We start from the raw sequence: 17,269 nt of genomic DNA, 5'->3' as shown, positions 1-17,269 counted from the left end.
TGGTGCTCAGCTTTGGTGACTTGTTCTCTGCATTCCTTACCTGTAGACAAAGTGCCTTCCTCACTGCATTTATGAGTACTCATGTTTATAAGGAACTGACACAAAAATGTGTTTTGTTGTTATGGCACCTTAGGAGTGTTGGATCCTCCATTTCTTTTGCATGTTGCACTGTAGCTCAGGTATTAGCCATGACCACAACCAGGTGTCAGGGGGAGGATCAAAGAGATAAACCCTCATGTGAGCACAGATTAACTCCTGGCATTTCAGCAAGCATTTCTGTATCTTTTTTCTATTTTTAATTCAATTTTGTTAGGGTGTAAACTTAATAAGGCAGGAGACTGTAGGAAAGAGAGAGCTAATTGCAAACTGTAGTGATAAGAAACCTTCCCTTTATATATCCGTGTGCACTAAAGCTTCCTGAGACAATGGATTAGCTGCACAAGAACAGTTAGCTAGAAGAATGCTCTAGATGCTGATGCGATCAGTTGCATGAAATATTTCTCCCCCTAAATTGAATTCCTTTAACGTGTACCATTACTATTGCAATTCCTTCAAAGATGCGACAGGATTTGATTTGGCCTAGTCTGGCAAATATGTTCCCAATCTCAGGCTTCTGGGCATATTTTTAAGCCATTGGACCTTTCCATAGGGGTAGACACTTTCCATAAAGGCCACTGCAGGTAACACACTTTCCTTATTAAAAAAAAAAAAAGAAAAGAAAAGAGACTTTTGCTTACCAAACACACTCTTTAAGGAATGGCGTGAAACCTCTCTGGTTATCAAAACTTACCTTGAGAAAGTTTTCCTGGTTTAATGAAATGGAAGTGGTATGCTTTGGCTTCATTTCTTTTCAAATTGCAGAAATAATCACAAGTGAGCTGGTAGACATTCAAATAAATTCCAGAGGTGAGCAATTTCCTACATCAGGTACTTCCTTTTGCAGGTAGGTATGGTTTGCTATCCCTGGTGCTTAGCTGTGTGTTTTACACAGTGTAATGCAAAGCATGCAGGATGCCAACCTGACATTTGTCATCATTGAGTAATATGTATACTTAGAACAGGGAACTTAGAGGCAAGTATTTGTTCTGTATGGTACAGGAAGATCCTTGATTTATGATTGTGGTGTCCAGTACTATCATGACTTGCCTGATACTGTTATCAGAGGCTTACAGCTGAAGTTGAAATTATTATTTTATTGGTCACAGTCAGTGATCACACTGATTTCAGCTGTGGGAGACGAAAATGTCCCTTGTATTCTGAAAATTTTTGTAATAATTTCATGCTAGTGCTGTTTCTACTATAACATTGATGCTGAATTATTTGGCTAATGATAGTGATACATCTTGGTGTGAGGGCAACTGCAAGGAACAGCTGTAACATCATGAATTTTCGAAGTTATTTGTTTATAACATTTTATGATTATAGGAAAGAAAGAATAATAATGTGATAATATGATCACTGATCAGGAAAATGTAGCACTGTGTTACTTTTCTTACTGAGTAGAAAGAAAGTGGGGAGTTCGGCAAGAATAGGGAGCATTTCTGCAATCTCGCTCTTTTGTGATAATAGGAATTTTCCATTGTTTTGTCCAACGTAAACTCAGTTTCTTTATTTGCTTTTAATTTTAAAGCTTGTAGCCACATGATTACATGATAATAAAGAAGGCTCTTGCAGGGAAAAACTTTTAATTATATGTCCCAAGTATCAAAATTCAGATAGCAAATATAAAAAAGGCAAGAAACAAAGTGTTATTCTGAAAATACCATGATTTGAAGCTACCCACCCAAGCACTGTATCATGCTTCTTTGAATAGCTGGGGATAAACAGACTAAATTAGGATTTAATACCTGTTAAAATTTAAAGGAGATCTATGTGCGTTTTCTTAAAATTCTTACCAATGTGAAGGGTGTACTCGTCAGCAAATGTCCTAGGGGAAAGGTCATTCCCATTTGACATGCTGTTGTTGATTCCAAAAGGTCTCTGCCTTGTCCAGAGTACCCTGAACTTGTCCTGGCATCCTGCAGTCTGTGGGGAGGAATCAGTCACCCTGTTTGGGGGCTGCCACCCTTGTGTGAATACAATCTCTGGCCTGGCAAGTGCTTGGATGCTGCTTTGAAGAGTGGGCAGATCATAAAAAAAAGCAAAATGAACTGATTATCATGTGCTTGACAATTAGTGTATTGGCAGCAACTATGCACAAGAAAATCCCAGATGTTTCTAGCTACTGATGCTTTGCTTAGTAACTTTGAGATGGTCTCTAGTCCACTGGCCAAAGAGCTATTGATAGTCATGCAGCTCTGCCAGCTGGAACCCAGACATTTTAAAACATCTATCTTCACGATTGCATTTGAAAGATCAGAGCGTCATCTGAGATCACACCTTTAATTTTTGATGCTTTTCTCTGGCAATTCTATTCAACCTAGCTTGGAAGGGGAAAAGGGACAAAACCAGGCTCGCCAGTGATGAGAGATGGGATGGTGTGCCAAAACTTGCAGAAATGAGCAAACCATCAGTAATGGTATCCCTCAATCTGCTTCACAAGGTGTTGGCTACAATGTACCACACCCAAAATGTTTCTATATCAATGCACACAGCATGAGAAACAAAAAAGAGGAGTTTGAAGATTGAAGATTTGGCCCAGTCCTAGAGATTTGACATCGCTGGCATAAGTGAAACCTGGTGGGATGAGACTTGTGACTGGAGTGCCCTGTTGGATGGTTACAGGCTCCTCAGGAGGGATAGGCAGGGCGGAAGAGGGGGAACGGTGGCACTGATTGTTACAGAAGGATTAGAATGTATGGAGCTCACAGCTGGCAATGGCACAGCTGAAAGCCTCTGGATAATAATCAAGGGGTAAACAAATAATGTGGATGTCATCATGGGCATTTGCTATAGAGCTTCCAGCTAGGACGATGATGATGACGATGAATTATTCTTTGAAGAACTAAGGGACACACTCTGAAGTCAACTGTCCTTGTCCTTATAGGCAAATTCAACTTGCCAGAAATTAACTGGGAGCATCACACAGCTGGTATAACCCAGGTCAGAAGATTCCTAAAAAACCTAGATGACAACTTTATGGAATGGGCTCTAAGGGAACCAACTCAGAAAGATGCCCTCCTTGGTCTGCTGGTTGTCAACAGAGGGGATCTCGTGAGTGAAGTGGAGATTGGTGGCTTTCTTGGCCACAGTGACCATGAAGTGATGGAATTTTAAGTCTCTGTTGACTGGAGGAAAAGTGCCAGCAAAACCTCAACTCTGGACATGAGGAGAGCAGACTTCAGGTTGCTCAGAGAATTAGTAAGGTCCCCTGGGAAAATGTTTTTGCAGGTGCTGAAGTCCCTCAGTGCTGGTCACTTTTCAAACCTCATCTCCTAAGGGCACAGGAGCAGGCAATTCCCAAGTGTCGGAAGTCAAGCAGTCAAAGCACAAGGCCAGCTTGGCCGAGCAGGGATTTTCTCCTGAAAATAAGGCAAAAAAAGAAGGTGTATGCCCAGTGGAAGCCAGGTCAAGGGACATGGGAAGAATACAGAGATGCTGCTTGATGCTGTAGGGAGAAAACTTGTGCAGCCAAAGCTCAGATTGAAGCTCAGAGTTGAAGCTGACTAGAAATATGGGAGACAATATAGAGTTTTTTCAAATATATTAGTGGCAATAGGCAGTATAGAAATATCATCAGCCTTTTACATGATGAGGATCGTCACCTCACAAACAGGGACAAAGACAAGGCAGAGGTGTTCTTTGCCTCTGTCTTCAACAGGGATGATGGACCAAGGAGGTCTCAGTACCCTGAGCTGGAGGACCATGACTGTGAGAATGATCAGCTCCCAGTTGACCCTGAAATTGTGCGGGATCTGCTGCTCCAACTGGATCCATACAAATCTATGGGACCTGAATCCTTAAAATGCTTGCTAATGTCATCTCACAACTTTTCTTGATGATTTTTGAGTGGTCTTGGAGATTTGGAGAGGTCCCAGCTGACAAAGATGGTGAATGTTGTCCCAATTTTCAAGAAGGGCAAGAAGGAGGACCCTAGAAACTACAGGGCTGTCAGTCTCACTTCAGTGGTCTCAGCACCAAGCCTGACACAGTTCAAGAAGCATTTGGATGACATTCTCAGGCACATGGTGCGACTCTTGGAGATGGTCCTGTGCAGGGCCAGGAGTTGGATTCGGTGATCCTTGTGGGTCCCTTCTAACTCAGCATATTCTGTGATTCTGTGATTCAAAATTAAATGTATTCATCTGGTTTTCTTCTAGTAAGAAAACCAACAGTTTTAAAACCACATTCCAAATATTTGAAATGCTGTTGTCCCCAGGGCAGACTTAGCACTTGACCAGACAGTAAATAAAATATTCATTTGAGGCAACATCTAGTTAGCAGTGTGATACTTGTCAATAAACAGATCATTTATCTGTTGAGAATTGTATTCTTTGCAGACTGTTAAGAAGTGATATAAACCTCAGTACACAAAACACCTTATATAATACACATCAGAAATATTCTTTATATGAACATGGACATGAGAATTATGAAAGTAGCTTATTACTAGTTATTGACAGAGTTTGGAAGTGATGACAGCCAAGCAGGTTTAGACTGATAATATGTTTTGGATGAGAGCCCTCCCCCAGATTTGGCTTTCAGGGAGTAGAGACACCTTGACAACATTACATAAGTAATCCAGACACATAATTTTTTTGCCCTTGACAGTATGAATTCATTAACCACTGCTTGTATAGGCATGTAGTCATCATCACTGTCAAGAACAACTTTGTGTTTATAAAGCTGCTTTTAGTAACTTCTTTAAAAAAATAATTTCAGATCTGAAGAGGATGATATACTAGATAGAATGTGAAAAGGAGATCAATAAATTCTAGAAGTGTTAAAATTCACCTGAAAAGCTTCAACTATGTGCTTTAAAGTGTTGATTAAAAACCACCATGTCAACTATATATGTTACTCTGAAACAGTAGTCTGCTTATAATTTTTCTTCATCAATCCTTTTTCATACTTGACTCCTGTTGACATCCAGCTGTCTGGAATTTTTCCAGAGTTCTAAAATTTCTTGAAGAATACAATCCAAAGAATCAAGACTTCTTTACACAAGTATGCCAGGTTTTTAGGTAGGAGCTACAAAGTTTGCAGATTTTAATGCTTATCCCTCACAGGTATGCCTAGTAACTAAAAGAGGAGAAAGTTCTTCAGTTCCTCGCTTGTACACCACTCTGCTTCTTCCCAAATCCATCCATTAAGCCTGTCATTGAAAAATCTCAATATTTTCTTTTAAAACACTACTTTCAGATCAACTTTGGTCATAATTTTCTGCTGTGAAACAATTAAATTATATACTTGTCAGAGTGGCCCTCCAAAGTGCCCAGTTCCAATCTCTATATTCTTTTTATTTGTCACAAGGATGTCTGTAGGGAAGTTCTGTGAAATCTCTTGGGAAATGGAAAATTGACTTTTATGATTTCAGGAACTCCAGTTACATTTATGAAGTGGTCCTGTAAGATCTGTACATCTGTCTGACTTGCACACTTCTGAAAATTTTTCTCTTTGCTGTATTTGCTTACGACACAATGTGACAAGTCCCTGGTGTTCTTGTTGATACGTTAAATGCTTAACTTAATCATGTCTTTTTAATAAATTAGTATATTGACTAATTCTGATGTTGTTTATTTCTAATTAATTTATAATTACAAAATCTAAAGAAAAATAAGGATGGAAACTGTATTGCTCTATGCCTCTTTTGTGCTTGTTCTTCAAACATCTTAAATTTCACTGCAATGAATCTGTTACCTTTGACCACAGCGGTTTTTCTAGGTTGATAGTTGCTTCAAATGCACCTCACTGGAACACAGTTTATCTGCTCATCCATGGAGGTTTTGTAGGACTTATTACAACTCTTCCACGCGCATTTGACGCGTGCTGCCCTTCTCCTGCATGACGTGCAGAGACAACAGCAGCAGGTGCCAGGGCTGCACACTGTGGAGCTGAAATCTCAGTTTTCTTCTTTACACCTTGGTTTCTGAGACTGAAATTCAGTGTCTGCTCACAAATCAGTCCCATATATGGAATGCTGAAGTGCAAATAGTTTTCTTTGTATCTTACTTGCTTGGACACTCAGTTTTAAAACAGTCCCTCAAATTATAATGGAGAAACGCTTTACATATGTGAGACAGCAGTACACAAAGTGTTGGGATGTGAAACGAGAGCAGTCCTGCACTGGCTGTTGCCAGTTGCACAACCATGCACCCATTTTTTCACTTATTAGACCTATATCTTAACACAAATTTCAGCTGTTCCTTTGATACTTTCTAAGCCTACCAGAAAATCTTGTGTACCATGCAAGTCACGTTCCAACACTTTAATTTCCAGAAACCTTATGGTAATGGAAAGATATATGACTTAGATAATGAGTTAAACAGCAAAACTGGGAGCCTTTTATAATATTCAGTTGTTGCTTACTATGCACTTTTTTTCTATAGATCAGCAGGATAGTGTTAGACACATGGAATAACAATAAATGAATCTTGGACTAGTTGCAAAAAGCCAGAAGGGACTGGTAATATAACTTACATGCTGCTAAGAAGCACTTGTAAAGTGTTTGCGGTTAAGGCTTTGGATTTATTTAAGTGGAACAAATCTTGAGTGAATCATGGTTTCTTTAATCAACTTACATAAGGAAAGGAGATGAAAATTCCCAGAAGAGAGTGGTCCTGCCATGGGGAGCTTTCTGCCAGACTGGTCAGATCTGAACACATGTCTGGCCATGTTATGGGAAAGGGCTGGCTCCACTGGAGTCACTCTCCGGACCTCACACATAAACAGAAATGGCACAAGCGCTAAAGGCCTTGTCAGCTAACCCACAGCACCTGCAGCTCCTGCCCAAATAGAGACAAATCCTTTATTTTGGGTTTCATTGGCAAGCTGGGGCTTGTTCTTTAAACTGACTTCATCAGGAAAGAACTAAGGCAGAGAGTAAGTAAGGTTCGGTCTGACTGTGCTATCTCAGGTGTAATCTGGAAGGGAGGGCTGGAGAAAATCACATATCATCCATATTTTTTCTTCTGAATGTACTTTAATCAGCTGCAGCAAGGATAAGGAACAACAGGATCCTTGAAGGGAGGAACTCTGATGTTCTCATCATTGAGTTCAACCCTTAGCTCTGCACAGGACATCCCCAAGAGTCATACCATGTGCCTGAGAGAATTGTCCGAATGATTCTTGAACTCTGTCAGGCTTGGTGCTGTGATCACTTCCCTGAGGAGCCTGTTCCAGTACCCAAGCACCCTCTGGGTGAAAAACCTTTTTCTTATATTTAACCTAAACCTCCTTTGACACAAGTTCAGACCATTCCCTCAGGTCCTGTCACTGGTCATCACAGAGATCAGCGCCTGTCCCTGTTCTTCCCCTCACAAGGAAGTTGTAGAGTGTGATGAGGTCTCCCCTCAGTCTCCTTCAGGCTGAACAGACCAAGTGACCTCAGTCGATCCTCATACGGCTTCCCCTCAAGGCCCTTCACCATCTTCGTTGCCCTCCTTTGGACGCTCTCTTAGAGCTTAACACCCTTCTTATATTGCAGTGCCCAAAACTGCACACAATATTCAAGTTGAGGCTGCCCCAGAGCAGAGCAGAGCGGGACAATCACCTCCCTTGACCAGCTGCAATGTTTTGCCTGATGCCCCCCAGAACACAGTTGGCCCTCCTGGCTGCCAGGGCACTGTTGACTCATATTCAACTTGCCATTGACCAGGACCCCCAGGTCCTTTCCTGCGGCACTGCTTTCCACCATCTCATTCCGCAGTCTGTATCTACATCCAGGGTTGCCCCATCCCAGGTGCAGAATCCAGCACTTTCCCTTGTTGAACTTCATATGGTTGGTCATAGTAATATTAGAATATGAGTTGTGGAAATTATCTTTTAATATGAATAATATCTAATAAATAGACAAAGTACCTTGATAGTGAATGACCAATAGATTAGAAATTCTTTTAATTTTTTTTTCTTAAGGTAAATGCTGTGGAAAGGAAATATTGATTTGAAATGTATATGAGCTGATCAAAAGATTGTTATAAAACAAGAAGATTAACAAAAATGTATGACTAATTATGCCTATAATTAAAAATCACATTATATATAATTCTATTATTACATTTTGTAATGGTGTATAGTGCATGTACTATATTTGCATATAACACATTGTAATAGTTATATAATGTATAATATAATATGTAATAATATATATTATAGTGTATCATATAATTGTTACAATTTATCAGTATACCATATCTGCTATAGACCATTGTATTAGATAATACATCATTAACTTCCAATAAATAATGGATTTCTCACATGATATAGATTGCCTGAGTGAAGTGAAATGAACTGGTGACGTGGTTGAGATATGAATCAAGAGGCCAGGAAATGTTTGATAAGAAGTATTATAGCCCAGTACCTTGAAAGTTGGACTTTCATTAACTGGCCTTTCTCAACATTGTAGATGAGAAAGCAAAACAATTCTTCCTGTCTCATTTGCCTAATCAAAAGTATCTGCTAACCAGCACTCACCAGGAGTGGGCTGAGCACAGAATATACTGACCTTTTAAAGACATTTTGAAAATGTTCTTGAAAAAGAAGCTTTCCTTGCTGGTGGAACAGTACAGTTGTTGATGACACTGAAAATTGTATTATACCTTTTCTGAACCAGTGATCCCTTTAAATCCTCTGTCAATCACTGGGGCCTGATTTTCCTCTCTTATCATGTTCAGTGTTATTGATGTCAATAGTTTCTTCAGGTTGATACTACAATAAATGAGAGAAAAATAGTTCCCTTGTCACTTAAAAAATGAGTTTTCTTTCTCATCAGTAAAAGGGCAGTCAGTAAAGGGAAACTGAGAATCATTCTTTAGTCAAAGTAGTAAGAGAATTGTTTTGGATGAGTTCTGACCTTTCCTGCACAAGGTGGATAGCAGCTGACTCTGCAAAGTTTCATAGAAATGGCAATTTTAGCTGGGGGCAGGTTTAACTAACAGCATGTAAAGTTAACAGAGCACCATGTCCCCTGCTGTTTTACTTAGTCTTAATGAAGACTGTCGGCACTGTGTTTCTGAGAGATTCTGGTGCCAGGCAGCATCAGGGCAAACTGAAGACTGAAATTACTAGATGTTCTTACAGAGTACCAGGATCTGCAGGTGCTTTGCTCTGCACCTTTAACCTTTCCACATGTGCTCATGCCAACCCTGAGAAGATGAGTGTCCCAGGAGATGCGGAACACCAAACTTGCCCTTGCCTGTGTGCAGGCACTCCTCTGGCCGTGACCTGGTGCATGGTTGGACACTTTGGTAGTCTCTGGGTGATGACTCTGCTCTCCACAAGCACTGTCAGCATGTGCAACCAATTTGTGGCATCCTTAGTTTTGAAAAGGGGTGAGTCAACTCAGCATGTGGATTTTGCCATCTTGCATGTGTTCATTAAAGAATGCGTGGGCAATACTAAGCAGAGGTGTATCTAATCGTAGCAAGTGACTGGTATCTCTCCATGGAGACAGGTCTCACAGAGCCAAGCAGCTGAAATGGTGTCTTCTGATTTTCTGCCACATGCTCCTGAGAGGGCTGCTGCTGCCCTCTGCCCATCTGCTTGATGTCACTGAACTGTCCCATCTTCTAGCAGAGACATTTTTCTACAGACAAAAGCCACTGTTCACAGGTAGGAGAGCTGCTAGCTTGGATCAAGTGGCTTCTGACCACAAAAAAGAGGCTGACCTGAGAGCAATAATTATTCAGGGATTGACTCTCTGTCGACCCACCCAGTCTGTGATTTCTTCATCCCTCTTCTCATTCTCTGCTATGTTTGATTTCAATTTTCCCCGATCACACTATAGGCTTTCCAGTCAAGCTGCTCTTTGCACTGCAGGGGAGTAATGAGAACATAAATTTCCTTTTAAAAATGCAAGAAGTAAAATGGACTTCTCAAACAGTCATCCTCAAGAAGTCTGCATGAATGCAATTGGAGGCCTATGGATAATCCTCAGAACTGCTTTACTTTAATGCATTGTCCATCAAGTTTCAGCTGAAAGTGGCAAAAATATTTGGAGATGATGGCAGTACAAGTGGTACTCAAAAATGCCACTTGTGGCAAAGGGTAGAGGAACAACTACAAAAGGCTATTCTGGAATATGAATGGAGTATACATTTTTAGTGGTAGAAAATTTGATCAGGAAACACGCTTGCTTTGGGAATTCTACAGATTGTGGCATAACATTTTTACTTAGTGAAGAGTCTTCAGCAAAAGGTAAACCCGAACTCTAAAAAGATCGTCATGTAACTAGTGTGTGGCAGCCACAAAAAACCACCTCCCTGGGCCTGCCTGAGCAGACAGGGAGTTGAAATGGATGTCAGGGAAGGTCACTCAATGGGATCCTGAACATATTGCTGGGTAGAGAAATGTCTATGATCTCTGGACTATTTGAATCATGGATATGTTTAACATCAATCTTTCTCTTCAGACGCCATCTATTTTTCACAAACCACTAAGTGCTGTTATCATGCAATATGGAGTTGCACACCAGCTGTAGATCACCTTCCGTGGCCTCACAGGCCTCTCATGGTCTTCGGATCCATGAGCCATAAATGCCTATGTGCAACATAGATAGGGAACAGAAGTGCCAGTTTTTGTCACCCTTGTCTTTGAAAAGGGACAAGAAAATTCAGTGTCTGGAGCTTAAAAATTTGTTCCACAATAGATCTCTTAACCTTTGGTTTAGCTCTTGAATTGATGGATATTTAAAAAATTATTTGTTAAATTTATTAGCTTCATACTTCATCAAATATTATGTATTATTTCTTAATCATGATAATTCTAATGGTCAGTGTTTAACATTAAATTAATTCGGTGGCTGACTTCTCAAAAGAACTTACATGGCACTACTTGAATCCAAAACATAGAGGACCACAACCCTACACCTTTGCCACACTCATTACCCCCCCCCAGTGCTCTACACTATGGAAAATTTCCTCATCCCTTACTAATGAGCATCCAGTACGATCTGTGGTAGCATGAGAAAATTCCAATCCCCAGCACTTGTCTAGACTCACTGTGTTTGATGCCTTGGCTGCACGGTCAGTGTAGAGAGAGGAGCTCCTTCATGGAAGCAGCTCCGGGCAGGTGCTGTGGACAACACGAAGCCAGCAGAAAATACGGGCCTAGTGGTGCTACTCTTCTTCTATGGAGAGCCTGAGTGCTGGATGCACCTGGGGCTGCTGCCAGGGCAAGAGTTAAATGCTGATGGCCTCTTGGAGGAGGTATATGCCTACAGATGAAAAATAGCTGCTGAGAGTGGTGGTGGGTTTTGCACTGTACTCAGGAACTGAGAAATGTGTTTCTTTCAAGGACAGTGCTCTAACTCAGAGGAGATAATGCTGGCAGGTGGAGCCAGGTAGGAGAGGAGATCAAGGAAGAGTAGCCTCTTATCTGTATGATGGAGGTTTTGCTTTATCAGCAAAGACACAGCAAGAATCTGAAGCCCATACACACAGAGTCCTTGCAGGAGCAGAGCTGCATTTGGTTCTCAGCTTCTGCTTTCTGTCCATGGACCATTGCCACCTACTGCCTTGTATGTATCTTGGGGAAGATGTGTGCATGATTCAGTGCTGCTGGTATTAGCAACCAGGCAGTACTGAAAAGCATGCATTCTGGATTGTGCTCTTGAACACTGGGACATTGGACACAAGTTTTGGAGATTTTTTTCTTTCTAGCTAATCTTTTTTTTTGGTCCCAAAATAGTGTCATATGTCTTTCACAGTTCTGACGTGATCTTTCATGGTGTTTCCCACCATATTTCTATTATTTCCTTTATTCCGAAGTGTGAGAAACACATTACTTGTAAAATATTCCCTGCCTCCTCCTTTCAGTTTTCAATAAAATAATGAAAGACCTGCCACAACTTGTGTGCTTTAGTCCTCATCATTTCTGCCCTGTTTTCAACAGCCACTTCTACCAGGGAATTTAAAACCTCCAGATTTAGCTTGCAAGCCAAAGAAAACAACTGCAGTTGTCTACTACAGAAATCCCTTAATAGTTTCAGTAAACTGCTGAAGGAGGAATTTTGTAATTAAAGATTTCTTATTTTCTTACTTACTTTCTTTTCTTCATCATGTTACATGGTGGGCTGGAGTATTTTTTCTACTGATTCCATGACACCACACTGGAGTTTGCACAACTGGCAAGTTTTTTATTGGAATAACTTTGTCATACTGCTATGTCTTAGATTCATGGAATAAATATTTATGTGTATGCTTTCTCTGGACAACCTTCAAATCAGCATTTTCCTCATTAGACTGTTGCAGCACTTAGATTAAGTGCTTTGGCAGAAGAAATGAATTATATCCCAAGTTTGTGTGTTAGTGTTTGGCAAACTTTAATACATAACCAATCAATGGGATTTTATCAGGATTTTGTGCCATGCACTTTGTGAGCTAATATGCAGAGGGTGGAGGATGGAAAGAAGCTAAACTTTTGACATGGCAGAAGCTCTTATGAATCTGATACCTGAAGAACTACTGCTCTTACTCCATCTATTATGTACATGGTTGTCCCCTCCACAAAACCTCTGGGGATCAGCCAGGAGAATCTTCCTTATCTCTATACACCTGTTCCTGTGTTTCAGGGACATAACTGTGTTTTCTCTCATAGGAATTAAAGCGGAATTGAAGTTTATACAATACCAAGTTCAGTAAATAACCATTTGAAATCATAGAGGATATGAAATGTCTTTCTGGCTGACACATAGGTATGGCTGGACAACATGCAGCTCACTTCTAGTGAAGCACATTCATATGGCTCCTGTACAATAGCTCCTTGTCTTCAATGACATAATTCCTTTGCTGCTTCTTGATGAAGAAAACGCATACAGCTGTCGAAGTTGGAGCACCTGCATACTCCTTTCTTGTGAGTTTTACACAATAATTCTTTCTTGCACTTGTTTTGCCCACAGAAATTGGTCTGATGTTAAAAGATAACTCTTTCCCTCATATTCTGAGCCTTTTCTGATAGGAATGCTTACTGCTCAAAGCACGGAAAGCTCAGTCTTTGGAAAGTTGACAACTGTGCAAGCCTTAAGAAGTCAGACTGAAAAAGGAAAATTCCTGCCTCTCTAGTAATTTGTATACGCGTGTATAATGACAGCCAATAACCACTATCATTGATAAAGTACACGAATTAATAGCAGGAAAGATTCAATATATTATTGCAGCAGATTAGTTAATGACTTAGCATAATATGAAATAGTAAATGTAAAGACAACTTCCACATATAATAATTTTGTTCTCTCTCTGCTTTTATTAGAACCTTGATTTAGTAGTCTATTTCTAAAACTCTTATTAAAATGTTGCTTAATATTGAATTTTAGGACTTCAGCCTAGCCATGCAGAAATCTCACCTGAGTCAGCAGAATGGCAAGTGCAGAGTTTCTGCAGAGAAAGGCATCACCTCCTGTCACACTCTGTCATAGACCTGGAGTACAGGCTCAACCCCAAGCCAGAGGGAGGAAAAGTTTGAGGCAGACTTAACTAAGGGAGAGAAAAAGGAGAAAGCATACAAAGAGGATGTTAAGGCTGACTTTAGTTTACTTGATTATTATTTGGAGGGGCATAAAAACTTGGTCCAATGTGGAAAATCTTTTGGAGAGCAAGGTTGGGATGTTTGTGGTATAAATATTGAACATATTGAAAAGAAAAAGGTAACGTATAATGATGATGTCAACTCTACCTGAAAGAGAGTATTCAATAAGAATACATGGATGTACATTGATGCAGTTTACAACCATATAGATTAAAAGAACTTTATAAAATTGCAGAAATTATAGCAGAAAAAGTGCTCAAAATGTAGATTTTACTCCATCAGGACAGATTTCTATGTCTGTCTTCATCCATATTTTAATTTATGGTTTTGCTTGCAGCTGTGCACTGTCATGTCATCAGCTGACATCAGATTATGGCCATTTATTTGGACTGACATAATTTCTAATGAAGGTTATATATGTTATATATTCATTGTCCACGCATAGCTGGGAATATAAATATCACAGTCACAGGTGTACACACACATCTTCATACAAAATATTGTAATCCTAAAAGCAAAACTATACAGCTTTATTTCTTATTTGGCCAGCTTGGGAATTACACAAGTTAGTATATGAGAAATCTTGAATTTCTTGAAGATTTCAAGAAATCCAGGACTTGTTGAGGAAGAAGAGAACTGCCCACCAAGCACATCTTGCACTGCCATCCTGTCATGCAAGAAAAACAGCCTTTCGTCTTGCATGCAGCAAGCTCCAACAGAAACTCCGTGACATCCAGAACAAGTGGTGGACCGATCTAGCTGCAAAAACTCAACTATGTGCAGATACAGGGGAACACAAAGGATTCTATGAGGCCCTGAAAACAGCATACGGGCCTACATACCAAGTCCAAAGCCTATTACTCAGTGCAGATGGTCAAACACTTCTGACAGATAAAACCTCCATTCTGAATAGATGGTCTGAACACTTTCAGACTCTTTTCAGTACCAACCGTGTAGTACAAGACTCAGCAATTCAATCCATCACACAACAACCGGTGAAATACAAATTGGATACTGCCCCCACTCTAGGAGAAACCCTCAAGGCCATACAGCAGGTGAAAATTGGCAAGGCAGCTGGGGTTGATGGAATTCCACCCGAAGTCTGGAAACATGGGGGCCTTGCACTCCATGCTAAATTTCATGAGCTTGTGGTGCGCTGTTGGGAACTAGGCGAACTACCATCAGACCTGCGTGATGCAGTCATCATCACTTTGTATAAGAAGAAAGGAATTAAATCAGACTGCTCAAATTACCGTGGTATTACTCTGCTCTCCATTGCTGGCAAAATCCTGGCAAGAATACTCCTGAACAGACTAATACCCCCTATAGCAGAAGGAATTCTACCTGAAAGTCAGTGTGGCTTCAGAGCCAACAGGAGCACCACAGACGTGGTATTTGTTCTCAGACAACTGCAAGAGAAGTGTGGGGAACAGAACAGAGGTCTTTATGTAACCTTTGTCGACCTCACCAAGGCTTTCGATACTGTGAGCAGAAAAGGTCTTTGGCAGATTCTGGAACGTTTAGGTTGTCCCCCCAAGTTCCTTAAAATGATCGTCTCACTTCATGAGGATCAGCACGACCAAGTCAGATATGGTGATGCACTTTCTGAGCCCTTTCTAATAAAGAATGGTGTGAAACAAGGCTGTCTTCTCGCTCCTACCCTATTCACAGTCTTTTTCAGCATGATGCTCCAAAGGGCCACGGCAGACCTTGACGATCAGGACGGTATCTACATTCGATATCGTACTGATGGAAACCTATTCAACCTAAGGCGACTGAAGGCCCACACCAAGACCCTAAACCATCTTGTCCGGGAGCTGCTTTACGCTGATGACGCCGCCCTTGCTGCCCACACAGAAGCAGCTCTGCAGCGTTTAACATCCTGCTTTGCAGATGCTGCTGAGCTCTTTGGGTTGGAAGTCAGCTAAAGAAGACAGAAGTTCTTCATCAACCTGCACCTCAGGAAGTCCTCCATCATCCCCACATCACCATCGGTCAATCAGTGCTCAAATCGGTCCAACAGTTTAATTACCTAGGCAGCCTCATCTCCTCGGATGGTAAGATTGACGGAGAGATAGACAACAGGTTAGCAAAGGCATATAGTGCTTTTGGAAAACTCCGTAAAAGAGTCTGGCGAAATAAACACTTGAAGAAAAGTACCAAGGTCAGTGTTTACAGAGCCATAGTGCTGTCTACTCTTTTATATGGTTCCGAATCATGGGTCATCTATCGCCATTACCTGCGTCTCCTAGAACGCTTCCATCAACGCTGCCTCCGTACAATCCTAAACATCCACTGGTCAGATTATGTGACCAATACATCTGTTCTGGAACAGGCAGCAGTCACAAGTATTGAGGCCATGCTACTGAGAACGCAGCTGCGCTGGGCAGGGCACGTCTCCAGGATGAAGGACCACCGCCTCCCCAAGATCCTGCTTTATGGTGAACTTGCCACCAGCTGTCGCAAGAGGGGAGCTCCGAAGAAAAGATACAAGGACTCCCTGAAGCAACAACTCAGCCTTGGGCATATTGATCATCATCACTGGTCTACTCTGGCCTCCAATCGGGAGGTCTGGAGACAAACCATTTATAACGCTGCTGCTTCTTTTGAGAAAGCATGCAGGATCACCCTTGAGGAGAAAAGACAACGCAGAAAGAATCGTGCCTTGCAGAGTATACCATCTAAGGAATCTTTCTGTTGTGCCTTTTGCAACGGGACATGCCTATCTCGTATTGGCCTTTTTAGCCACCAACGCGCTTGCAAGAAACGTGGGTAGAGCCCTTCCCAAATCTTCGCTCGCGAAGCCTAGCCATGATATGAGAAATAATATATTCTGCTTCCTTGGCTTTTTTTTTTCACTCTTGCAATTTTTGTCAGACTAAAATAGAGAAAACCACTCTGTTCAACAGCTCAACTTCTAGTTGCTTCAAAGGGAATGCAATGAAAATGAATGTTTAGGTTGAGGACAAACTAGTCTTTCTAAAATAATACATGGTTGTCTCACTGTGGGAGTAGTAATTATTGATCAACCTTGTTTTTTCATTCTTTTTTTGAAGTGTTGAAGTACTATAACCAGCTGCATTTGTAGAGGGCTGAGTGAACTTGGCTTATCCACTAAGGCTCAGCCACTGCAAAGCTAATGAGGCTGTTGAACTTGACAACTCCACATAAAGTGAATATAAGACACTGAAAGATGCTTGGCTTCTGCCATTTTATTAAAATGCGTTTTAAGTTTAATAACTGGTACAAATAGCAAAGAGATCAGAGCAAGGAATCAGAGAAGAAACCATATTTTGTGACTAGTTGGATTAACAAGTCTTTCATGGCAGAGCTGTGCTGTTGTCTTGGTCCTTGAAGATGCATTCTGCTAGTTTTGAGAAATTTCGTCAGTTTTCATGAAATGTAACTCTAATCCTCCTTTGACTATCCAATCCTTTATATTGTGATGAATCACTAGACAGATCAGAAATCCTGCCTTGACAAAGAAACAGAAAATTCCCAGGCTGTGTTTCACATTTAGATGTTAGATACCATATTATTGTAGAACATCTCTGGTTTTAAAATATAAGTCTTTGGCCCTGCCTAATAGGGTTTCTTAAAGTGTTTCTCTTGGCAATGTAAATTTCCTAATATTTCTTTTTATCTGTCT

Source organism: Neopelma chrysocephalum, unplaced genomic scaffold (genome assembly GCF_003984885.1).
Source record: "Neopelma chrysocephalum unplaced genomic scaffold, ASM398488v2 Primary Assembly neopelma1_80b, whole genome shotgun sequence".
Classification (NCBI taxonomy): Eukaryota; Metazoa; Chordata; class Aves; order Passeriformes; family Pipridae; genus Neopelma; species Neopelma chrysocephalum.
The sequence above is the reverse complement of the archived record's forward strand: the minus strand, read 5'-3'. Positions refer to the sequence as shown.